The sequence below is a fragment of the Furipterus horrens genome, unplaced genomic scaffold (assembly GCF_987537825.1).
Source record: "Furipterus horrens unplaced genomic scaffold, mFurHor1.1.pri manual_scaffold_1, whole genome shotgun sequence".
Taxonomy (NCBI): Eukaryota; Metazoa; Chordata; class Mammalia; order Chiroptera; family Furipteridae; genus Furipterus; species Furipterus horrens.
Genome location: NW_028327171.1, coordinates 91,061,770 through 91,089,024, shown reverse-complemented (window position 1 = coordinate 91,089,024; position 27,255 = coordinate 91,061,770). Strand labels below are relative to the sequence as shown.

General features: G+C 38.8%; 1 protein-coding gene across 2 annotated transcripts in view; it reads right to left on the bottom strand.

Moving 5' to 3' along the window:
* Positions 1-24,454, bottom strand: part of BBX (BBX high mobility group box domain containing) — a 259,093-nt gene extending 234,639 nt beyond the window's left edge. For both annotated transcript variants that reach the window (XM_090276338.1, XM_090276346.1), the window contains exons 1-2: positions 24,341-24,454; positions 21,070-21,140 (exon numbers count right to left, since the gene is read on the bottom strand). The gene's annotated coding sequence lies outside the window, so the exon portion shown is untranslated. The remainder of the gene's footprint in view (positions 1-21,069; positions 21,141-24,340) is intronic.
* Positions 24,455-27,255: the final 2,801 nt, after the last annotated feature.

Genomic DNA, 27,255 nt, shown 5'->3' with positions numbered 1-27,255 from the left:
CAACAGTAGAATTACAGATGTGATCAATTCAAACACTAGTAATTTATGGGAAGGAATATTGGGGTTAAGGAATTAAATTATGAAGGATCAGCAGCTCCCAGGTCTCAGATAGAGCTGATCTTCAGAGGGCACGGTAAAGGGTGTCAATTCAACCAAAGAGGCACAGGAAGACAGCAGGCAAGTTCCGGAGAGGTGAGGTATTACGGTGTGGGCAAACTGGTCAGTGGCCAATGGGACCCAAAGAAAAGGTTAAGGATTACCTTGAGGCTCCATGTGTAATATTCCTACTAGAAACAATTAGCACCTCTGAGCTACTGTAAACAAGCACTTTCCCCTTGACAAACCAGCCACATTTTACTGCTGGTAAGAGAAGAGCTCACCATTTCAAACTCTTTGTTTTGAATCCTGTATTTTACAATCATGTCACTGAGCTGAAGGAAAGAGCCAGTATAACTCTTGTTCTAACTACTTAATGCATCATCACTACCTACTAAGCAAGACTCAAATTCAGCTAGGGAAGCACTAGACTATAAACACAGTAATGGATTTCCTGCTGAACATCCTACCAAAGGCCACTCCTTAAATAAGGAGAAGAAACATCACTATTGCTCCTTTTAGGAAAATAATTCCATGGACCAGCACAAAGATAGTGAATGCATTATTATCCTTCCACATGTGCAGGGAGGGAACTAAACCTCTACAATCGTAGTTGGCCAAACAACCACCCTCGAGTCAGACAAGCTACATTCTGAAACCTTCTGCTTCCAACTAAGCACAAGGTACTGATCTGCTATCACCATTCTTGCACAAAAATTAAGAGCTTTTATTTCCACTTAGCTGCCACTTAAGACTTATAAAAAGTTCATTTTTCTTTTTGTTCTCATAACTCAAGTCCTCACTGAGCATACTTTTTTCATCACAGATTGCCAATTTTTGGTATGTTAAAAATCCCATCATACTGCACTTATATGGTATAACAATTAACTGTTACTGATGGATAAAAGAGGTGGATGCTTAAAGTCCTTCTGCATTCTATTACTGCACATATCTAATTTAAGAAAGAATCTTTAGAAAGGTCAGAAGTTTTTCTTCTTTAATCAGAACTCTAACAGACACACTAACTTCAAAAATCTATTAAATTGGTTGGGCCAAGGCATGTGTAATAGAAGAATATAGAGCCTTTTGTCAGTACATTGCAGAGGTAAAGAAATGTCTCCATTATCTATTCGTTCCATTTAATTTCTATTATGCTTATACATTAAAAAATAAGGACTTCATACATAACTAGCATTTTATATTTAAGAACTATATTTATAGTTTTCTAGATGTAATGTTTTACTATCTAAAGACATTATCTCCTCGGATATAATTCCTCCAGGTTCTCCACATACAGCTGTGCAAGTTGTTCTGTGCACAACCCTAGGGGGCACCATACACATTGGAGAGCCTAGATCTATACATTTATTATGACAATTTCCTGCCAAAAGGCAGGAATGTATCTAATAAAATCAATCTATTATGACAGTTTTCAACACTTGGAACTAGAGTATCTCAAGAAAGGGGTGCCTTCTTTCTAATATACACAAAGGAGAAAAATGGGCTAGCAGCTGCTAGGACTACCTGGCTCTTGTTCCTTAGGAAGTAAGGAGTTGGGGGGTGGCCACTCCCAGGTGAACTCCCAGAAGCAGAGGTCTTATAAGGCATACCAGACTTCCTCTCTGAACTGCAGCGCAGAGATTAACTTCTCTCAAATGAGGAAAAGAAAAAAAAAACCACCAGCATTGAAAATATCATCTAGAGTTTTAACTCACTAATGTTTAGTCCACGTTCATTTGCGTGGCTTCAGAGTTACAGGGTATGCAGTCACCGTTTCACTACAGTAGTTTCTTAATAAGGCCACCATGAGGCGTCAAAGCACACAGATCAGTCAAGTCACTCTTTCAGAAATAAAGCTGATAGTTTTACAAACTTCTTTCTCCTGATCAACAGCAATGAGCAGTTTATACTTTGACGGAGAGAACACATTCTAAGAGCCCTGGACATTTTGACGGCTCTTTTAATTAAGATTAGGATGGTTTTTCCTAAAATCAGACTGTAATAAACTTAGGACATCTGATAAACTGGGATGCCATTTAACAATATGGTATTGTTTTTGCAAATTCTTCCTGTTTTTACAGGACTCAGGGAACTACACCAAAACTATGCTTCAGTTTATTATTTGTTGGTTACAAAAATTGTTATACTACTAAATAAATTAAAAGTCAACTAGTAAGACAATAAAATGATTTCAAAGTTAATATGTATAGTGTATCACATAATAAGCTTTATTCTAACATTTTAGTTCTTTAATCTTTTTAACTATTCATAAATAACAACATAAAAAGTCACATATTCCTGCTGTAGAAATGGTGCCATCAATTAACTACAACTATTTTTACGTTATTTTGGAGCTAAGCAGATTTCTAAAGCAAAACACCAAACCTGAAGCCTTACATATTGGGTTCTAGTTCTGCCATTCAAACAGCCTGGGTCCCAGTTTCTTAATCCAGGCCTTGCTTTCTTCAGATTTAAAATGGTAGATTATGCTACTCCAAGATCATTTGCATTCTCTCTTTTGGAGCTAAAATTCTATTATTTTCTTTGGATGTTAAGTTAGGTGAGTTCCAAAACTATTTTCTTAGGATATTATATAATACTAACTTTAACTTTAGAACTTTACCATATACTGAGAATGACCCAAGAAATAAAGTTATTAATAAGCCAGAAAGCTGTGCTTTAAACCCTCAGTGTTACATTCAGTAGGAGCAAGATAAGTACATGGCACTATGGAGTGATACCAATGAGCACAAGAGGCAGGTAAGGGAGTGAGGGAGTAGGAACCTGGCCTCCTTAGACAGAGTGAGCTGAAATGGAATGCCAACTCCACCAATTACCAGAAGAATGACCTTGGGCAAGTGGCTGAGCCTAGGACACAGTTCCCTCACCTAAAATGGAGGCAATTCCTTGCTCACAGGCTGTTTCGAAGTAGAAAGAGAAGGACCACTAGGTTCCGAGTTTACATGACTGCTTAAAAACTTAGGACTTTAAGTTATCCTCGTGACTTTTTATGTTTCCTACCCCATCTTAAATGAAAAGCCAACCTAAAGAAAAGAAAACTTAAAGTTTCTAACCCCTTCCCATTTTTATATGCCTTCTCCAATAAACACATGCTCTGGCTTTTCCTCAAACTGCAATTCTTCAACAGACTTTTTTAGCCATTACAACCTACATCTTGCCCCAAAATTGGTATAAATATTCAAATAAAAATTACAAAAATTAAATTGAAGTAAATAGAATCTATAGAAACAAATATTCTAGAATTATTGTTTTTCAGTCAGACTAAGTTTTTTAAATAAAAAACAAAGTTTCTGGAACTCTAATGCAGTCAATCTTTTATCATTCTCCCACAGTAAAATAATTACTAGCCTCTTTACTCTTCGGGCACTTTGAAATAAGATCCTAACAAAACTTTTCTACTGTGTAAAATAATAACTGAATAATTGATCCTGTAGTAATTTTTGGAAAAATATCTTTTTATAGTTGGCAGAGGTGATGTATTAAATTCTCTAACTAGCCTGTGAAATGTTCCTTTTCCACAAAGCACCAAACTAAATTGTCTTTTAACTTTAAAATGAAGAAAACTGTAGCACAGACCTTCATTTCTTTGAAAACACCAGTTGATATCTGGAACACATTATAATAGGAATGTGTTCCAGAAATGAGTATATCTCAAATATCTAGATATCAGTTCATATTTTCCAATTAATTTTCATTGTAATTTCAGAAATGTCTCACAGGAGAATCGGCCCAATACATAATCTAAATCTCACTTAAGAATACTAATATACACTTCAAAGTACTTCCTTGTCAGTGTGTGGTCCCTATACATTTCATTTTCCATCACAAGCTAAAAAGTCAAATGGACAGTTGTTACACATGCTCTGAGAACACTTACCGGTAATTTAAATACACAGATTGATTTATGTATACCAGAAATTTAAGGCCCAGCCCTGGTTGGTGTCGCTCAGTGGATTAAGTACTGGCCTGCAAACCAAAGGGTCGCTGGTTCAATTCCCAGTCAGGTCACCTGTGTGGGTTACAGGCCACATCTCCAGCCGGGGGCGTGCACAAAACAACCACACATTGATATTTCTCTTCCTCTCTTTCTCCCTCCCTTCCCCTCATCCTAAAAATAAATAAATAAAACCTTTAAAGAAAAAGAAAGAAAGAAATTTAAGGCCCATTTCAACATATTTTATATTCCATTAGGCGTGAACAATTAAATTACCATATTGTCTATGCCACTGCTGTTCCAGCTATTTACAATAACTTACGTGGTTGAAAATAAGTAAAAGAAAAAAAACGAATCTTTGTTCGAATAAGATAAATTCTGCTCTGCACAGTGGGTAGCTCACTAGAGTGGCCAGACTACTGGGTTCTGGTTTCTTGGGAGCTACTGCACACTCAGTGACCTGAGTCAAGCCACTTAACAACACTGAGCTATTTCCTCATCTGCAAAATGAAAATAATGATACCCCTACTATCTACCTCATGGAGTGGTTTTAAAGAGCAAGTGAGGTCAGTAAAATCACAGTGTAAACTCCAGATTGAAATAACAAGCATATGATATGTTACTACTGTGCCTTTAAGGTTGACAGCCTTGCAATAAAGAAAGATTTGATGATTTAATAACTTAATGATGAGTCTGTGCTAAAGATGCAGGAGAGCTCTCTGGAGAAATTTTTATCCAATGCTATGAAGCTTGGGCAGAATAAACTGTTTTTCTAAGGGCTAAGGGGAACTTCCTATTCACTATGAGGTATCAGAAATGCAAATTAGAGCACAGCAACTTATTAATTGTGCAGATGTGAAACTGCCTTAAATAAATATGTCCTAAGTGAGACAGAACTATAAGAGGGGGCCAGAGGGTACCCATCTTGACCAGTGTGATAGAGCCAAAAAGGATGGATGCCTTCATCTGGCCAACTTCTAAAGAGAGCTAATGCCATAACTTCTCAGGAAGGAAAGGTTTAGTCTCCTCAACTCTCACAGCACTCAATACAATGCTTGACAGGTTTATTTTATGACCACAAAATTAGAATTTGTACCTTTTAAAGGGGAAGTTTAATGAGAAAATTCCAAAAAGAGGAAAGAAAATACAAAATGCCTTATTTCATTTACGTGTAAATAAGTCCAGTCCTATTTGTAATAGTTTACATTGTGGTGATCCATGACATATTCCAGCTATAGTGATGGGGGAAGAAAGTATAGGATAATAGCATATAAGAAATAATTCTATTGTAAGCTCCATTTTCTTCAGTGATAATATGTCAGTAAAAGTATGTTAATGATGACCTTTAAATAAACAATTGTAATTTGGCAGTTGTGGTCACTAGAACCACCTCTGTGCAGGCAACACTGCCAAGGCTTAAAAACATATGGACATATGAGGTAATCCCAGAACCATGACTTTGCTTCAATCAGGGCAGGATTCATTTACAGACCTCCATCTTGACAATGATCCATTCCATACACACAGAGCCTCTTATACCCAGTACAAAACAGAGTAATTCAACAAAAATTAATCAGACACCTACCATACTATGTCTTAGGCACTGCGGGTAAAAAGATGAAAAATATCCAGCTCCCACTGCTTAAAAAGGCTATGTTTTTTGAGACCTTAGGTTACCAAAGCCATTCCGCCGAGACATTCTTACTAACACTGTGCCCTGCTGCCACCACCACCAGCAGCAGCAGCAGCAGCGGTAGCAGCTACCACTTTCTGCCTACCTATAGCTGGTCATACTCTGTCCTACCTTAGGGGACCTCCTGGAACTTACCTTTTCATGCCCAGGGATCTATGATCTCTGCCAGATTCTTCATGCTGAGCCACACACTGTCTATACCTCTATTCAGTCAAGTAATATTTACTGAGTCCCTACTATGTAGCAGGCACTTTTATAGGCAGGGAGACATAGCAATGAACAAAAATTGTTTCTATTCTTATCAGACCCCTCATGCTGAGCAAGCTTAATTCTGCCTGGTCATTCAATAGTATCTATGAGCTCTTACCATGTTCTAGGGGCTGAGGATGCAACAGTGAGCAAAACAAAGCCCCTGATCTAATGGAACTTACCTAAACTTAATGTAACACTGTCCTATTTTGGCCTATGGTCTCCATAGTGGGGTTCTCACACACTAAAACATAAATAAGGCATAGTCCACTGGAGTACATAAGAAGAAAATTAGAAGTTTTCTTTCTATTCAATTTATCTTTTTTTATTTTTAAGGTCTTTATGTTTTATTACATACATATTAATAGTTCAATATATCTAATTTATAAATACATGTACACGTATCGAAGATATACGCTCAAATTCTTTTGTTGAGGGGGATAGGACCACACTTAAAAAGTTCTGATGCCACTGGCTTAGATGACACATTTGGAATGAGTTATCAGGCCCCAGTAGAGTTAACCGGGGCTTTCCACCAGATTCATTTTTCTCTCTGATAAATTCAAGTAAGCATTCTGCAACAATGCCTAAATACAAAGCAATACAAACGAAGTTCAGGTCCATCCCAATTTCCTTTCCCTGATTGTCTCCTATCGCCCCCACTATATTCACCATCCCTGTGTCCCATGGGTATTATAGAATCTTTATTTTCTATCCCACATGTGGTATATGTGTCATTACTATACTAGAAACATGCTGAAGTCACAGCCGTTATCTTTTTACTCTGCAAGCCCCTGAATCCCTAATCCAGCTTTAAACTGGGTTGACCAAAAAGTGTGTTTGTTTTTTTTCCATAAGATGGCTCTAAAAGCACTTAATTGTCTTCAACTTCATTCTAAGTAATTTTGGTAGATTGTATTGTGGCAGGTGTCATATCAGCATGTATTTTTTAAAAAATCAAAAGTTGGTGAATTTTTGTGTTGCCGTTTTAATATTAAAGATGGAAGAAACTATGCAACATTTTCAGCACATTATGCTTTATTATTTCAAGAAAGGTAAAAATGCAACTGAAACATTAAAAAGATTTATACAGTGTATGCAGAAGGTGCTATGAGACTGACTGAACATGTCAAAGTGGTTTGCAAAGTTTCACGCTGGAGATTTCTTGGTGGACAATGCTCCACGGTCAGGTAGACAAGTTGTAGTTGATAGCGATCAAATCAAGACATTGAGAACAATCAACGTTATACCATGCGGGAGATAGCCAACATAACTCAAAATATTCAAATCAATAAATTAAAAAATGTGTCTTTTATTTTATGGAAAAAACCATATAATACTTAAAATAAATACATGTTGTGCCCTGGCTGGTGTGGCTCAGTGGATTAAGTGCCGGCCTGCAAACTAAAAGGTCATGGTTCGATTCCCAGCCAGGGCACATGCCTGGTTTGCCAGCCAGGTCCCAGTTGGGGGAATACAACAAGCACCCAATCATGTTTCTCTCGCACATCAATGTTTCCCTCCCTATCTTCCTCCCTTCTTCTCTAAAAATAAAATCTTTAAATAAATAAATTAATTAATAAATACATGCTGCATAAAATAAAGATAATATATAGAAACCAGAATTACCAAACAGATATGACAGAAGATGATCGTTTGCTTTATCAAAGATGGCTCTTATTCATAAAATGATCAGTACTGTACTCCTTTACACAGCTCCCTTATGTGTACTGTAAATTGATTACTTAATATAGGAACCTGGGAATAGTAAAATTTAACTCTGTGAAATCAGAGCCATTGCTAATTAAAGATCATTTAGAAATACACATGAAGTATACCGAAATTAGAATTTGTCAGTAATAATATATAATTTTGAAAAACTAAGTCAAAACTTTTCAAAAAAACATCTTAAATGAGGAACAGTACACCAATCATCCTAATTCTTAGGATCTATATATTAGACTTAAGGCCATTTAACTGTATTTGAAAGATATGTTAGAAATTACATATATGGTCACCTTTTTAAAAATTAAAAGGAAATCCGCTTCCTAACAACTGATTCATGATCATAGTTCCTCATGTAGTAAACTTATCACTATGTGTAAGATAAAGTTCTTATATGTATAACTCTGTACATATGTGATCAATCCCCTTCTCAAGCCCTTTCAAGCTACAGAAAATTTTTATATGGATTTGTATTATTCATGCAAAGGCTGTATATAGGAAATAACTAAAATAAAACAAAACCCTGGTCTTACAACAAATCTGAACATGTTCTCTGGGACTACTAAGAACAGATAGCACCAAATGAGATGAGAACACATGTCCATCGACATTATGTTCACTATTACCATGAGGACTGGTCAATAATGAAATCTGAATGGCTGTGCTTCCATGATGCCAAACAGACCCAAGACAAAGAATGAAAGACTCACAAGTATTATTCTGCATCCCTATTCCTTTTGGCTGCTTTAATGTAATTAGAATCATTATCAATGTGAACTTATGAAGAAACAGTTCCCCAGATCAGCTTCTTCTTTATGATTTCGCTTATTAATGTATTTGTTTGTTATCAGAAGTACCCAAAGCTAGCATCTGGAATACTGAGCACCATATTTTAGAAACAAAGTTTTAATCAAAAGTGAGCCAATATCCAGAAAGGATCAGTCAGAAGAGGGCCACAATTAAAACTGGTGAAAAGGTAGACATTCTGAGATATAATAAACCATGTTGTGATTAAAAGAAGCAATATTAAAGGTTTGATCAAGTCAAAGGGGAATCCAAAGACCAGAGGCCAGACCACTAAGGCAACCAAACTCATGAGAGTCTCCAGACCATGGCTTTCTAAGCCATGAGACAAAACATAGTTGTAAATACAGCTTGAAAACATCCTGGAAAACCTGAAAACTGATTAAAAATTATGCCCAATGCTTCCACCAATCTATAATCTCTTATGGAATATAGAAAAGTGCATTTTCACCTCTTTAGAATCCCATGTTGTGCTTTAATAATTGGGCCAGAGTCGTAGTAACATACTCCTAACTAGTATAATTTACCTAAGTAAAGGTAGGTATACTATAGTAGTTTATGACAACTTTATTGACATGTGTTTGGACCCCCAGTTTGGAATCTAGTCCAAACTACCAAATGATGTCAAAATCACACTGAATAGAATAATGATTTGGTATATATGGAATCTTCGAACACTTCCCTTCACTTCAGAAGTGTTGTCATTACAAATTATGACATTAATAGCAATAAATTAAAAAGGAAAAAGATAAAAAGAAAGTCTAAATCAATTGACTGAAACATAATTTTTTAATCCTCACCCAAGGACAGGCTTATTGATTTTAGAAAGAGAGGAAGGGAGAGACAGAGAGAAACATGAATGTGAGAAAGAAACATTGATCAGTTACCTCCCAGACACACCCCTACCAGGGAATCGAAACCGCAAGCTGGGCACATGCTCTAACCAGTACTCAAACCCGCAACCCCTTGTGCATGGGGCAATGCTCTAACCAACTGACACATCCAGCCAGGGCTGAAGCATACCTTTAAAAATAAAGTCAGTGGCCTTTTAAATAGACCAAAAGCCATAGAGATGCACTAATATTTAAATAAAAGCCAAATTAGGGTTAGAAATGTAATTTTTAACATCCACTCTAGTGCTTGGGACAAATTAGTTTTACAACCCTAATGACGATTAGGACACAGTGCCACAGCGAGAAACGGCTCCCCCACCTTTCCAGCGAGTGTCATGCTCATATGCTGGAATTAGCCAATTTTTCAGTGGTATTTACTCAGAACTATTTTATTCCGTATCTGTTAGAACAATTAGCATAGAATAACTTATATGATAGATATTTACATACAGTGGCCTTTTCCAGCTAGTAGAACACATTCGCTTTGAGGACAAGAGCTGTTCCATATTCATCTTTTTAATCTCAAAGTCTAAATCAGCATCAACACGTCACAGGCTCTCAATCTATGAAGACTGAATTAAATTTGATAATCGTTTTTGCTACCTTAATCTCACCAACACTGGACCAAATTATTTAATTCCAAAATGTTCTTTGAACATGACCCAAGAAAAGTTGAAAGAATGGTGTCAGCTGCCATGAAGATACGTTTCAGTTTACCATCCACTTGAGTGAGAATAGCATGGAACACAAGAAATGGAAGACCACCACCTTTGGCAAAGTATCAATCAGCTAAAACAATACAAGAGCATACTTTTAATAAGACTACCATCCACAGAAGCTACTTTGCCAAAAGAGGAAAGTACCATATTTCCATGTTTTATGGAACAAGGAAAAAGAAAAGCCATTTAAAAAAAAAAATGACAACATTTTGACCTTCTGTATCTTATTTAACTCTGACTTTGCTGAATTTGCAAAGATAAAAAAAAAAATTTAATTTCAGATGAATAGGACTCTTAGTATGAAAAAGCAACATATTATTTTGTATTTTCTAAGTGATTTGCTACTTGTATACAAATTATAATTTCTAAAATGTCTTCTACTTACCAGAGCACAAGTAAGTTTCTTAGGTAAAATAAATCAAAGGTACCTCAAACCCACTTCAAAAGCTGGCAACTTTTGACTAACCCTATATCTAATTCAAGTTTGATCATCAGACACCATGAAATGAAGTCCATGAATCTACTTATTAATTTTTTCATTAATAAGGAATTTCCTTTCAAAGTACATGTCAGAAAGCTATTTCATAACACTATCACGTTATGTTGGTAAATCCCTTTAGTAAAATGCAGGCCTGTCCGGAGAAAGTCCAGCATTGTTAATATAATGAGAACAGTTTGTGTGACAGCAATGAAACCTGGCAGCTAAGGAGAGCGGACTGTAATGGGCATGCGTGAACAATGAAAACTACACTGTACTAGTCAGTGGGGGCAGCTGATGTCATTGAGTGTGTGTACTGTGTGGCCGTCGCATTCAAAATGACTGAGAGAGTAAAATAAAGAATCTACATCAAATTTTGCATTAAGGTGAACATTCCCCCTTGGAAACTATTCAAATGATTAAGAAGGCTACAGCTATGGGCAACTGGTGATTGGCAGCTTCATCACAACAATGCGTCCACTCATGCATCACATCTCGTGCAGATTTTTTGGAAAAAACATCAAATCACCCAGGTGACTCAAATTTGGCACCCTGTGACGTCTGTCTTTTCCCAAAACTAAAATCATCTTTGAAAGGGAAGAAATTTCAGACTGTAAATGAGATTCAAGAAAATACAATGGGACAGCTGATGGCAATTGGGAAAACTGTGTGAGGTGCCAATGTACATACTTTGAAGGGGACTGAGATGTCACTGTCCTATGTACAATGTTTCATGTATCTTGTATCTTCTTCAATAAATGTTTCTATTCTTCATATTACATGGCCGGATACCCTATGGGAAGACCTGGTATATTCACCAATTTAAATATTTAAAAAGTACCACAGTAAAAATAGAATATTCAGTGAGAAAAACTTAACCCCTCATAAAAGAACAAATTATTTCTAATCATGTACCAGAGGAATTACTAAATAGTAAAATTAACTGTTGTTGTTAGACATCTCTATACTAGATATACCAACTAGAAAGAAAGTTCACTAAATGTCAATTTATAAACTAAGTTTTGGACTAGTTATTCTTTGTGACCTCACTGATAACTGGCCCCAGTTGAGTAGCATTCCAGGCCTATCAATTCAAAATGAAGATTTCTCTTTTGGGAGAAAGAAAAATTGGGGGAAATTCTTGGCTGGAAATTGCCCTAAACCTTTCATTTCTAACTTTTTGGAATGTGGTCCTAAAGACCGGTAAACACAGAAAAAGCCCCAAAGACTAGCACTACAGTCAGGCATACTTGCGTGACCTCAGATAAGTTACTAAACCAGGGACTTCATTTCCTCATCATTAAAATAGGGTTGCCTCTCATCAGAAAGTTGTTGTGAAAGATTAAGTAGTAAAAACAAAACCTGTGCTTCATAAAGAGGCCCTCCATCCAAATTAACATTCTCCCTCCCCACCCCCAAAGTAAAATAGTATTTGGGAAAGTCTTCTAAAGACGGCTTTCAACTTTCCCGTAACTAAATGAAACTATGTAGTCAGTCTATCACCCTAAAACACAAAAATAACTGAATAAGGAATTCAATTTATTTCATAAAAACAATAGGTAACCTGACTTCACATAGCCCTGCTAAAGGCACCTCATAATCCGGTCCGAGTTGCCACTTTCTTGCAGGCAATTGGCCGAAGCCTGAAACTCATATATCATCAAGTTTATTTTATGAGTAGTGATAAAAACTAAAACACCTCAAAAACTAAAAGCAAATCTTTAAAATCAAATAAGAGTAAAAAAACAAAGTTCCGCTCCATACGTATTCTCATTCTTAAACATTTGTAGGCAGTATCACAGATGCACGTCAGTGAATATGATAAAAGGCTGACAGCAAAAAAGAGATCAGATAGATAGACAGGAAAGAAGGAGAGGGGAAGAAAGAAGGAAGATGGGAAGGAAGAAAGGAAGGAAAGAAAAAATTGTAACTTCAGCAACTCAAAAGATAATCAAAGTTTGGCAGCGGAATGTAGAGAAGTATTTTCTCATTTTGTTCTTTGCTCCATCACATTTCCTTGCCATCAATGAGAACTCTACACTTGGGTGAGTTTGGAGAGGTAGACCAAAAGTGGAAAAGCAACTCAGCATTTTTTTAATGTTAAAAGAATCAGCATTGCTAATAAGAATCCCTCCAGGTTAGTCAAAGTGTGGCTTTCCTACAGTAGTCAATCAATAAATAATAAAAGAAGAAAAGCTTTCTTTAGCCATTTGGTATCAGTCTACAGCAAATGAAGACTGCTTTAAGTCTAACCATAACAATAGATCACATCAGCTATTACTTCATTCCTCGTGAATGTCATATAGACTTCTTCACTTCAGACTTCTCATTTTTCTATGGCTTTACAGAAAATTAAAACTACAAAGACAAGATCTAAACTTAAATGTTCAGAATTAATTATTGAAAATAAAGGTACCTAGAACCTCTATAAAACAATACAACAAAAAAACATTCTCATCTAATAAAAGACTAAATCTGCAGAACCCATTTTCGTTTTTTACTTTTCTGATAGAATGTAAGAATTGTGCAAATGACACTACAATAAAAAAAAATATATAACCCTTTTGTGAAACCTTGCAAAACAGTAAACCATAATGAAAGTGGCCTAAATTTTGTTCACTGTTACATAAGAAACATTCAACATGGTAAGCATTTCAATGTTATAGATTTCAGTGTGTTTGTTTATCTAATAAAACTGTCAATTATAACAACAACAACAAAAAAGGAATCACAAGGTCAAAATGGATATATTAGGTTCAACTAACAGGTGTGTGTGTGTGTGTGTGTGTGTGTGTGTGTGTGTGTTGAAGCTTTCTTACCCAGGACAGGAGCCTTTCACTCTGCTCAACTTAGGAGGTGTTGTACAAATGATATCAACTACCTTCATACTACCATTTCGCTTATCTGACTTTATTACCTCTGATGCCTTCCACTCTTGTATTTGAAGCCATGGGGTTCCAACAGATAGACAATTTTACTGAATTAAAATATAATGTTAAGATAACTTTAATCACTCACTAGATCACAATGAACTCAAAGTGTTCAGTGATCAGAACTGGCAAAAGAATTTTCATTGGGTGAAATGGGTAGAAATATTAGATTATTTTCACTCTGTGGACTAAGGAAATTAATATGGTAGGATCACAATCCCTTATTTGAAATCCTTAGGTCCAGGTATGCTTCATATTTTTGTGTTTTTTAAAAGTTAGAGGGATATTGTAAAAACTATGTATGGTTGGGGGGACCACTTTGTAAAGTACAGAATTACCTAACCACTATGCTGTACACATGAAACTATACAAAATAATATTTAATGTAAACCATAATTGAAAAATAAAATTTAAAAAGAAAGGTCAGAGAGCGCATATAGCACATATTATGCAACACTCCTACCTAGATCTAGGATAGACCACACAATCAAACATATTACTAATTCTATAGCAAAGTATATGAATTCTCTAAGTGAGCTTTAAAACTACTTTAAACAAGCCTTTGACAGTTTGGGTCAGGTTTTGCTTTTGTCACCAAATGAGTCTTGATGTCAGACTTGGAGGGGAAAAAAAACCCTTTCACTTTTTCAGAGATTTTCTTTTTTAGATAAAGGATTGTGAATATATATTCATACCACTCCACATCAAAGTTCAAAAGCATTTTCAAAATATATACATACAGCTAGTTAATGTACTGGAAATGAAAAGGTGCACCCAGTTAAAATTTAGCGATGCAGAATGATGTTCCTAGCAAATTTAACCTTAAGAATTAGGAAATGCAGTTATTTCACTTTAATTTATTCAAATAAATGAAATGTTCAGACTACTTAACAATAAATGTCTATGTTAGAAGTAATGATTATTTGAGTAAGGCAGTACTGTTTGAGAACTCTGATACTAATTGTAGTTGTTTGCATTTCCTTTGCATTTGGTCACATGTTCCATTTTCCCTAGTTTTTAGTTTTCACATTGTTTGAGATGTCAGGGGTTTGGTGTATTTCCCATTCATCTTCTTCGCCTGCCCCTCTTTTCTATTTAAGTGTCTACTTTGTGCAATGTAATTTGTTACGCACTCTGGATGTAATGCTTCTCAATCTTCACGCCTTGACACAAGGGTAAGTTTTAATTGGTTGTGAAGAGTGTCCCAAGTAATTACTTACAAATAGTTAAATTACCACAGCTTATAAAGGATTTCGCCTGTGTGTATGAGAATATTCAAGACTGTCATTATAATAATACAATTCTCACTTCTATTCTGACATTCTTTACAGTGAAAAGAAGTGGCTTTATCACACTATGTACTATGTATAAAACCCACTGCATAATTTATCTGTCTATAACCAGGGAAATCACAACATCCCATGTGTAAACATTAGTCACATGAGTCATGGTAGGAGAAAGTTTGAGAAGTGATGCTCTAAAACATTCCAAAATGTATCAAAGTCACCAGAGAAAATCCTCAACTAACCACTTTGAAATATGAAAAGAGCTGTTTTCCTCTCCTGTGATCAATCTTTTTTTAACAGGTGGGAAAATTCTTCTCCAAACCTAAAAGTGCACTGTACTTAGCTGTGCACGCCTTGGCTATTCTTTTTTTTCTTCTGGTTATTGTTAAAACACACTAGTTTCATGATACCAGAGTTGAGGACCAGTGATTTTCAACCTTTTTTATGTCATGGCACTCATAAACTAATTACTAGAATTCTGTGGCACACCAAAAAATATACTTTTTGCCAATCTGACACACACACACAAAAGTGTAATTTTGATTAATTCACATCGAACAGCTATTGTTGTGTTGACTGTTGTCATTTTTTAAATTTGACAATCTATAAAGGAAAGAGGTCAGTGCCCCTGACTAAATAGGTAATATTGCACATTTTAAAATTGTGGCACACTGACTGAAAATCACTGCTTTAGAGAAAACGAAAATTAAAGGTATAGCTTTGAGAAATTTCAAACTTGGGAGTCAGGATAAAGTGAGGTGTAACTATAAAGACTAATACTATATTTTGAGTGCTGACTGTGGATAAGGGTCATTACAGACATCATAGTCTTTATAATTCTCATTCTGTGCCTGGTAAATATTAATATGCCCTTTTACACATATGATAATGAAAGTATTCTGAAGTGACATGCTCCAAGTCTCTCAGCTTAGTAAGCAACAGAGGCAGCAAGAGTGGAATGCAGGTTCTTTGGCTGGGAAGCCTCTGGTCCTTGTACTACCACTTGCTACTACAGCAATATCTACAGAGGGCAATGAGGGTCCTCTCAATATTGCAAAGTGCTGGCTGAAATACAGCCATAGAATCTTGAAGCCGGAAGAGACCTCTGGAGTCAATGAACTCTAGCCCCACTTTCAGGACCTGACTCCCATTCGATCTTCAGCCATCTGTCCCTTATACTAGTTTCTCAAAGTACGTCAGAGGACCTGTGCTGCTTCAGTGTTCCCTGCAATATGGGTTGAGATGCAGATTCCTGAGCCCTATAACCAGACATACTGAATCAGAATACGTACCTGGAGATGGGGCCTGAGGATCTCCAATTTTAATATTAGTAAGCACTCCAGGCTGGTATTTCTCAAACTGTATTTCATAAAAATCAATTTAGAGTATGACACCCTGTATTTTTTAGTAAAATGGTGTGAAACAAATTAGATGTCCAGGATTAGCTAGGAATAGAAAATATCAGAGGGCATTACTCTTAGTACTGTTTCAGAAAACTTTTCAGTTTTTATATGTGGATTGTGATATAAAAGATATTTCTTTTCAAATATCTCAGTAAAAAACATTGAAGAAATACAGCTGCTTTGGCCAATTTTTGTCTTTGTTCTTATTTCTCCTTTGAAATAAGTTATTGATCTTTTATTTAATTATCCCTTTTATGGAATAATTCATGGATAAAATCCTTCCATGTCCTTTTTAGGATCTCACTTATTCCATTCCAGGAGCTTATTTATTCCCTAATCTTTACACCCAAGAGCTATGTTTAACTATTGGTTTAATTATTTAAACAGTATTTTACATCAGAGAAGGAAAACTCTGACTCCAAAAAACCTCCGCTGCCTTGCGGCATACCTCTTCAGGGGGAAGGCTAAGGGAGTAAACCCCGACAGAAAATCCGGAGCCGGAGTCCCTAAGGCGGTTTGACGTTGTAGTCAACACCGGCAACTCCTGCGGCGCACCTGAACCCAAGCTGTATCGACTCCGTCTTTCCCTTGGACCCTTCAGCTGCGAAGAGAGGGGGGGTCTGCTGCATGGGCAACAGCGGACCCTCCATATTACCCTGCCCAGGCTCTGTAGCTTCAGCGTCATCACAAGATGTCGATTCAACACGGGAGGAGACAGATACCATGTCACTCCCGAGTCGGACTGCACAGCCATTCTCGGCGGTGCAGATAGACTCTTGGGAAGCTACACCATCGTCTCTCAAGACGGACGGCTGCCAACGACGACGGATTTTACAGTATTTTTATTTTTCTAAGATTTCATAAAATCCAACTCATTCTTATTTTTACTTTGTATTTTATACAACCTTCTCACTCCCTGAAGTTATTTCGCTGTCTAGATCCTTGAACTGACTCACAGATTTTAACTTATTAAGTTTACATTTTGGTAGGTGTGTCAATGCTTCATGGTCTGTATTTAATCCTTTAAGTCTTTCATTCCCCTACTCTTCCACCTTCTATTTATATATACTTTTAGATAAAATTCTTTACTGGCTTGCCTTACTTTGCATTTTCATTGTATAATTGATACTTATTTTAATTCTCACCTTATCTTTTCCCTTGAAAGAAAAAAAATGAAAATCCCCATTAACACATGAGGATTTTCTGGGTATATCTTTACCATTTTAAAATGACATCCTGGAATTTAAAGAAATTGTAACTGTCTTCTAAGGAATAATATGAACACAATAAATGTTGAGTGAAGCTGTACTCACAAAGTGTTTTCCTCAGGTATGACTTAAAATATAGAAACCTGCAATTCGACACTGTGTATGATAACTGCCCTTGAGATAGTAAAAACCTCCTTTCAATCTTTAGCTTTAGTCTTGACTTCCTTCAGAGCAGTTTCTCAAAATGTAGCCTGAGGACCACCTGCATCGGTTTTACCTGAGACACGTGATAAAAACGAAGCCATGAAATTGCAATGTTCTTACAACTGAAGTTTGTTTTCATTTCAGTGAGAGAAAGGAAGCTGACTAAAAATATTGGAGACCACTCAGACCTATATTAAAAAGGTGCCCTTAATGAAATTTTTAAAAATGAGGTGGACTTCAAATGACAAATTCAAAAAGAGTATCATCCTCTTAAGTTAAGCACCCACTTAAGTTACTGCAATGTGCCAAAATTAATTGCCTAAATTTAGTAAGTTAAAACAGGTAATATCACAATTTTAAACATTTTTGCACTTTTGTAAGACAATAATAATTTTCTTTGGTACAGCAAAAACTGGCATGCCTGTAATGAGGCTATTTTCAAAAAGATTTTTTAATAGGGTTGAGATGTGAAGTCTTTGTTAGTTCTCTAATAGTAAAGTAATTGATATGTAGGTAAGATCTCAAAAAATATGGCTCTTGCTTTACCCATGCTCTTTATGAAATGTAGGAAAACTCAAACTTCAAGTATGTTAGCCATTGATTAACAATTTAAAATTATGCTTATAATTTTACTGAAAAATATAGTTAAATACTTTAACTGCCAACTTAGATTTTTATGAGTTGCACCACCTTTAGATTGTTTCTTCTTTATTTACTACACACAAAAAACCTTATCAGTTACTTACAACACACACAAACCATAATTATTATATGTTCATCCTAGCTTTCACCCAAATGTCTAAACAAATCTGTTTCAATGGCTTAAGTATGAAGATCAGATCTGTAAGATCAAAGGTGGCATACACTTTTCAAGTTGTATAGCAGAGCTTTATTACAGTATACCCTCACTTATCGTATTACGTTCCAGACCCCCCCCATAAAGTAGGAACCTTAAATTTATTCTACACTCTTAAACCTATGTAACTTTAACAACATACGTATACAGTACCGCAAAATTCTGCGATATAGCAAAAAATCCGCGATAAATAATTGAATATATTTTTAAAAATCCCGCGATACGGTGAGACTGCGATAAGTGAACCACGATATAGCGAGGGACTACTGTATATTAAAAGCAAAACTACCTCACAGACTCTTGAACCTGAAACTTTTTAAAAATTTGGGTACAAAGATCAAGATGGATTTATTTTTTTAAAGTATAAAAAATGCAAATATTTGTTAATATCTTAGTCTGTAATGAAAGATTCTTTCTAAAACTGCCACAGTACCTCCAAATATATAGCACTAAAAAACAACATAAATGAACCTCCTTTTCAATAGTGAGCATTAAGAATGAAATGCAATCCTGGCCAAATGACTCCATTGGTTGGAGCATAGTCCCCAAAAGGTTGCAGGTTTGACCCTGGTCAGAGCACATACCTAAGTTGTATGTTCCATCCCCTCTGTCAGGGCACATACAGAGTTCTCGCTTTCTTTTTTTTCTCTCTCTCTCTCTGTCTCTCTCCCTCCCTCCCTTCTTCTTTCTCTAAAATCAATAAGCATGTCCTCAAGTGATGATTAAAAAATAAAATGTAAATTAAGGCTTCAGTTTCAGAACTTCATAGAGGTTTGCAGAATAATAAAATGTGAAGTTTGGAAACACTTGGCAAAGTAGAAGCAAAACCTTTATCTGAATTCTTATTTTGATAATTAAGCCTCAAATCAAATAAATACATTTTAGATGCAAATAACTAGTAATTCATTATGAGGGAGACTCTTTTAGGTCCCTACTACAAGTTTTACATTATATAAACTACTCTGACTTCGAAGACCAAGACTATTCTTGAAAATATTGTTTTAATGAAGCAGTTATTTGATATCTTGAAGAAATATAAGCGATCATCAAACAAATTTTTATTCTGAAAAGTACAGATTCCCATTTTAAATTTTGAATTAGTCAAATATATTTCCACAGGGAAAGAACCAACATTAAAAGTTTGCTCCAGTGAACAAAATAATGTGCCTCGCATGTATAAATGTGGTGTTGTTTAGTAATCAGAAATGCACTTTTAATGCTCTTGCCATATGTTCAAAAATGAAGAACTTCTCTTCAAAACAAGCTTTTAAAAAAAATTAAAGACATTAAATCCACAAATTTTGGCATGCACTAAATTCACCTTATAGTTCATCTCATTCTGAGCACTTCAATTAGCCTGTTATATATATGAAGTATTAGGAAGTTCTCAAAACTACCTGAAATAATGTGATATTTACATTCCATCAAAAATGTTGAACACAAGAGTTTATATTATATCTCATCTAAAGTTCTCAGCCATGTCAAAGTATTTTTGCTGCTGTATGGAAACTACCAAAAAGGCCTGGTCTTCAAACTCAATTCCTCTTAATAGGAAGACAACATTTTAGTACACAGACAGTACCTCAGCAAATCAATAAGCAAAAAAGATAAGTTCCCTTTTCTTTTTTATGGAAAACTGAGTTTAAGTCCATTTTCATTCACAAAATGTAATCTCCATCTTCACTATGGTAGTATTACAAAGCACCGTGGCTGATTTATACAACTTAGTACAACCAGTTTTCTTAACATATCAGCAACTTAAGAGTTCCTCAGGGGTTCCTAAACAATGGAGGAGCAAAATTACAAGCTGGTTTTCTACAGTTTGGACTGACCACAATGCTTCCAAATGCTCTATAAACCCTCAGTTTTCACCTAAACCATTCCTTCTCACAAACTTTTCAGGCACTTGCTGTCCCACACATTATTTCACCAATTTCTCCATTCGGGAGTCACTATTATATATACAGGCTGTTAAAATTTAGCAAATTTCTCCAAATACATAAGTTTTGAAGGAAATTATTATCAATTTGGCCAGTAATTTGCCTTTACAATCAAGCTGGTTGGTGTGCTAAATGCTAGATTTACTACACTGCCCGCCACAAAAGTAACTGTCACAAACAACACAAGTTACCCAAGAAAGAGGCCTAAGGAAAAGAGTGAGCAAATGTCAGTCACTATAATTAGAGAGGCCTTCTGTACAATGCTTCCTTGGGTTTTTAATAATTCTCTCCACTCACAAGCTGCAATTTTTCTACAATATTATCTAGTATTAACTATCCTTGGCCTTCAACTCTTTCAATTAAAATGTCTATTTGAAATTAAGTTTCCAAATAACACTTACTTACTGATAAATGTGAAATGAACACTGAAACTATCTTAAAATAATAGTAATGGCAGTTGAAATCTAAATACTAAGGATCCTAAACTGGTTTCTGCTGTTGGAACCTCAGTAAAACAAGCTTTCTGGGGTGTTGAACCACCAAGAAAGCATCTTCTTCTGTAAACAGTAATGACCCTTTTGTCAGCACTAATAGCCATCCAGGTTTCCTGAATGAAGTTTGCATACTTACCCAGGAAGGCAAATGGAAAGTACACAAGGAGGAGATGAACTGCGGCAAAGCCTTTGTCATATGATAGTGACCTATAAAGTATCATATAAAGGTACATCATCAGTATGGTCGAGCTTTACAAGAGTCCCAACTCCTGCAACATCTATGAAGGACCGCAAACCCAGGAGGCCATCTCCCACCACCAACCTCTCCCCTCCCTCCACCTCGCCAGGGAACTGTGTGGGGCAATAAAGGCAAAGAAGATCCCTGTCTTCAAAGGGCAGAGGCTGAGAGTAGCCCAGCTGGCATTCCAACATCTCTCAAGCACCCTCTCTCCCCACTCCCCGTACGTACAAAGCAGAAAGTTGATCCATTTTGCAAACCCAAAACCCACACCGCAATCATTCATCAACTTGCACAAGTGATTGCCGCCCCCAGGACAAATAAACCAGTAACCAAGTCATAGCAATCGATTGGCAGCCCGAGCCTCCGCGGTGCCCAGGAGCCGGCCAGAGGTAGTAGGGCGATGGCAGTGGGTCCAGGTAGCACAGCCCTCAGCCCTGCAGATCTGGGCTGCCACAGCCTTCGCCTAAACACCCGGCTCCAGTCAGAATCCCGAGATTGGAGATCGGAACCGAGTGAGGAAACACATTAGCCAGAGCCCCGGGCGGCAAGTGCAAGGGCCACCGGGTCCTCCAGTTCGGGGTGGGGGGTGGGGGGGCTAGGAAAGGGAGAGGGAAGAAGGGAGCAAGAGATCCCACCCTGGCTTTGTTGCTGGTCACCATCAAGTTTGCATCTTAGTACAAAATGTCGATCTTAAAGGCTGACAAGACAGAGGCAGCGAGAGAAAGAGAAAGGGAATAGAGTCCATCTTGCTTTGGGGAAAAGGGGATAGAAAAAAATTTAAGTGCAAATCCCACACTCGAGGCGGAAAACTCTGCTCAACACCTTTCATAACGGAGAAGCAACGAGTGGGGTTTCCCTGTACCCGTGGCCGCTCGAACTGGCGGCAATCTGGGCAGAAAAAGCCTCCCTCTCCTCCTCTTCTTCCTCCTTCCCCTCCTCCTCCTCCCTCGGGCCCCGGCGAAGATCCCGCCGCCACCGCCGCTGCCTCGGCTGCTGCCCCCCGGGGAGGCACCGCCGCCTGGCCCGGCGCTGCCATTCCGGGCTTGGACCGCGCGGTGCGCGTGGGGCCGGGCGCCGGATGGCCGCGCGGGGACGTCCGCGCCAGGGACCCCCACACCCCCGCGCCGTGGACTGGCTACAGAAGTCGCGCGAGCAGAGGTGGTGGCGGCGCGCGGAACAGGGGGCGCGCGAGAGAGCCCCCCACGCCCCGAGTGGGCAACCCCAAGGGATGGCGAAGAACGCCCCTCCCTGCGCGGGGAAAGTACCCCAGTCCCCGCAGCCCGGCGTTCGCGAACGGGAGACGAGAACTGGACGTGTCATTAGCAGGACAGGCAATGGTTTCAAAGCCCCAGGCCAATGATCATTAGCAGAGGCAGAGCTCATTCCGTCCCCATCCCCCACCACCTCCACCCACCTTCCCCTTCATACCCCCCCCCACCTCCACCCCACCTCGAGAAACTTTTCAACAAGATCCACCTGGACTAATTTGTCCTCAGTTAAAATATTGACTAGACCCTACACACCGGGAGGAAAGGGGAAGGCACGCTTTATTTTCCTTTCTACAGAAAGGAAAGCAAAAAATAGCTTCTCTCTCCGTCTCTCCCTCTCCCCCCCCCCCCCCTGTCGTACATGTTGTGTCTTAGCTTTTTGCATCGTTTCGTTTTACCTTCCTCATTTAGCAAAATGATCGCAGATATTTCACACGTTAACGTGTTCCAGATTCTTGGACTCAAGGTCCTAGTAAATTACAGGACTCGGGTTTGGTCTCACTTACGTTAAGTTCCATACAATACCCCCCAAATTAAAAAAATAATAATACATTTCTGAGGGTGAGCGAGCGAGAGGAGGTGGAGGAGGAAAAGAAACCTCGAGTCTGATTTCTGTAATTTACAAGAGATCCGGATCGCGGCAAATAACAGTGTAACACGAGTGTGGCCTGAGAGGACTGGGGAGCTCTTTCTAGAGGAATCGACCCCATCCCCGGATAAAGGATCTGCAAGTTTTCTGTCATCGCGACCATGCAATGCCGTAACTTACCTTCAGAAATAAGACTTTAAACAGCCAAGGCCTTCCTCCTCCCCGCCACCACCACCCCCAGCCTTGATCTCTCCACCTTAAACTTATTGACACAACATAATCCCACATTCAGGCAAAATCCTGACACAGCTTCCCTCCCCCTCTTCCCCCTCCTCTCTTCCCTCCCGTTCTCTCACTCTCTCTCTCTCTCTCTCTCTCTCTCTCTCTCTCTCTCTCTCTCTCCCCTCTTCTCTCCCCCCCGCCTCTCACTCGTCCCCCCCCCGCCGCCCCCCGGCGTTCCCTCCCTCTTCTCTCTCCCCTTCTCTCTTGCTCTCTTCCCTCTCCCCGTATTCTTCCTCCTGGCTACTCTGGCACTAAAACAGCACTTTCTCTACTCGCCGCGCATTTGGTGAGGGGTGGGGGGTGAGAGGGCAGCGACCCGCGGGGCCGGAACACCCAAATCCCAACTCTCCAGATGAACGAGCAACTGGGCTGCTGTTCCCGGTCACCGACGCACACGAAACGTTCCATAAATCCACTGAAGGCAGGCTCCTCGTACCTTCCTCCCCTGCCCCTGCTCCCCAGGCCCCACCTCCCCGGCAGCCGAGACCAGGCTGGAATCCACGTACTTTCGCCGCGATGAAGTTTGGGGCTCCCCGGGCGGCCACGAGCCGCCCGCCGGCGTGAGGGCTCTGTTGTTGTTTTCCTCGGGCTGCTCCTGCCCGCGCCCCGGCTCCCGTGCCCCTCTCGGGCAGCGCTGCCTGTGTGCCGAGAGGTGCTGGTTGCAAACGCAGCCTGGCACCGGCTGGCCTACTACTCCCCAGCCCGGCCCCCAGCCTCCCGCCCGCAGGGCACTGCCTCCGCGCCCCGCGCCCCCCGCCCCCCGCTGGCGCGGCCGCCGCGACCCTCGCCCCCGACCTCTCCCGACCCAAAGTTTTGGCAGAGGGGAAAGTGCTCGGGGAGCGGGCCGGCTGGAGGCGGCTCCCGACGCGCGGGGTTCCCTCCGTCTTCCTCAAGTCCACCCTACCGGCTGCCGCCGCCGCCGCTGCTCCTGCCGCGGAGTCCTTGGGGCTGCAGCCCGGCGGGTCGCAAGTGAGAAGGAAAACAGAAAGTGCAGGGAGAGCGCCCGGGAGGAATGAGGGGCGCTTACCTCGCGGGCTCGCCCGCCGTGAGGGCGTCTATGTGGCTCGCCCTCCGCGGCCAGCCAGGGGTTCTCTATGGGAAAGTGGAGAGGAGCTCGCGGAGCCGCTCTGCCTCCGCTTCACTGTACACTGCTCCACATACAGTACATGCAACCCGGAGAGACTGAAAACACTCATTTTATATAAGGCAGCCTGCCATTGGCCCGCGCCCTGACAGACAGCCCACGCGGCCAAACAGAAGGCCTGTTACACCCAAACACACGCACACATACACACATTTCACAGAGACACACAAAGATCATCACATTTTCTATTTTCTAATGTTCGGGACCTGTAGACAGTAGGACAGGGCAGGTAGAGAGGCCCAGCAGAGTGAGGTGAGGGTGAAAAACCCTGTGTGCACCAAGTTGCAAGGCTTGAAACTGGTGTCCTTTTGACTTGGCAGGGTGATAGTAATAAACTACAACTCCGGTGGATATGGAAGTGAGGGTGGTTTTTAATCGATGCCCCATGGAAGAGGCATGCATTGTGTTATGATTTCACAACCTGACCTGGCTGACAAGTGGTCCAGTAAGGCTTTTATCAGCTTGAACTTCTTTTGTCAGTGGGTTAGCTATCACATAGGCCAAAATAGTGCAAGATAAGTTTATTAGGACTATAGTCCATTGAGGTTGTTAATACTTCATTCATAGGTAGATTCAGAAAAATCAATACAGAAACACATAGAAACAGAGGTAGATATTTTGTTGAACTAGCCAATCTACTTTTAGCTGGTCTGAGGACCACAAGTCACTTGTGTGGGCATACAAACAGTACTTTAGGTAGAATAAGTCATGGAAGATTGTCTATAGCCCCTTTCTTCTAAAAAGACCTTTTGAGTGACTATATGCAAGATTTACATTTTGCATATTATGCATATGATATTAACTTTGTATATTTCTCATCTTATGTGAACATCACATGTCGGGTTACTTTTGGATATGGTGAACCCAAGGAGTTCTTTGTGATTTATTTTTCCTATAATGCATTTTTGGCAGGTTATATTTGACAGTTCTATATGAAAAAGCCAACAGGTTGCTAGGGGGGAAAGCCATAGCTGGAAATTAAGAGGAGTAAATTCTAGACCCAGCTCTTGAACTAGCTGAACCAATTTTGAACAACTAACTTCGCTGCTTCAGAGCTCAGAATTGGTTTTAGGTTCTGTTTTCATTTTTCTTTTAAAATTAAAATAAGAAGCTTCCCCTGTTTCTTTTCATTGAATGTTTCTTCATCATCTACTATATGCCAGGCATTATCATAGACTCTAAATGTTTTCTTAAGATTCCTTCTGATTTAAGAATCTCTAGATTATTCTTAAACACAAATATTTGAAGATTAAATAAACACTACAATCGTATGGCCTAGATGCATAACTTTAAGACTTAAAGGAACGCTGAATAAGAGAACTTACTTCAAATCCTCTTTTATTTCCTTGATGCTATCTTACAGTATTCCTCTCATATCCATAAAGTTATCAAATGAGAGAGAGGGAGAGAGAGAGAGAGAATGTGTGTGTGACAGAACAAGAGAAAACTAGATACTGAGAAAACATAAGTTTATGAAGTTTAGAAAACAAATCATTTTATTTAGAAATGTGACATTTTGATTTTTTAATAAAAATAATTTTTTAAGGGAGAAAATATTTTAAAACACAGCACTTTAAACTGATACAATTAAAGGTTATGTTTAATAACACTGCATTTAGTTGACTGAAGGAACAGGGTTCTTTATCCACACTACACTGCTATGAAGTTTGTTCTAAGTATTATTATCTCTATTTTATCCATAAGAGAAATGGGACAGAGACAAATTATATAACCTTCTCAATATTACACAGAATACCAGTGAAGAAGTAACTTAAACCCAGAACTGGACTCTTCACACACAACACAGGTTCTAAGTAACTTGACAGTTTTTCCTTCAAAATGACAAACTTCAGGGACCAGAGGAAGATGAAGGAAAAACCAGAAAAAACTTTCTCAGGATTTCACTGTGCTCTTTTTTGAAGAGGAAAAAAATCAACACAAGTTCCTATATGTAATTGCTAAGTGAAGTGTTGTGAATTACTTGCTAGTATATTTGTTATGAAAAATATAAAAGATCAGCCCCCTCCCCACCGCTGCCCCTAAACCCAACCATTGGAAAGCATTCTTTATTTCTTTATGATCACGAGGATTTTTTTGGTTGATATGCTTAGCTTAGCGGAATTATTCAGAGCTACAGTTTTAAACTTTTAGATCACACCCTGGCTGGTGTGGCTCAATGGAATGAATGCTGGCCTATACCCTGAAAGACTGCTGGTTCGATTCCCAGTTAGGGCACATGCCTGGATTGTGGACCAGGTCCCCAGTTGGGAGCTTGTGAGAGGCAACCAATCATGTTTCTCTCACACATGAATGTTTCTCTCCCTTTCTTCCTCCCTCCTTTCCCATCTCTCTAAAAATAAAAAAATAAAATATTTTTAAAAATAAACTTTTAGATCACACATTGCTTTCAGTAAAACATTTCACAAGTACCTTCAATATGTATATATTTATGAATACATTTTTAAAATGTACCACTGCATGGATGTGTTACTTATTGTTACAAAGCATACACTCACAAAAGTGAAATGAAAACACATGAGATAAAAATAGAATAAATTAAGGGTTTTAATATTTTCTTCCCAGAGTCCTATGATATAGTCTTAGCACATGTCCCAGAGTTTTGCATTCAAGTTTAGAGACTTCTGACAGTGAGAGGTGCTAACTGACCCAGACTGGTGCAAGAAAGCATAAAATGCATAGAACTAACTACTGAAAAACTGATGAATGGACAGAACCTTTAGATTAGGAGAATGACACATTTAAAAAAAAGAATACACACATTATACAGTGTATCAGTG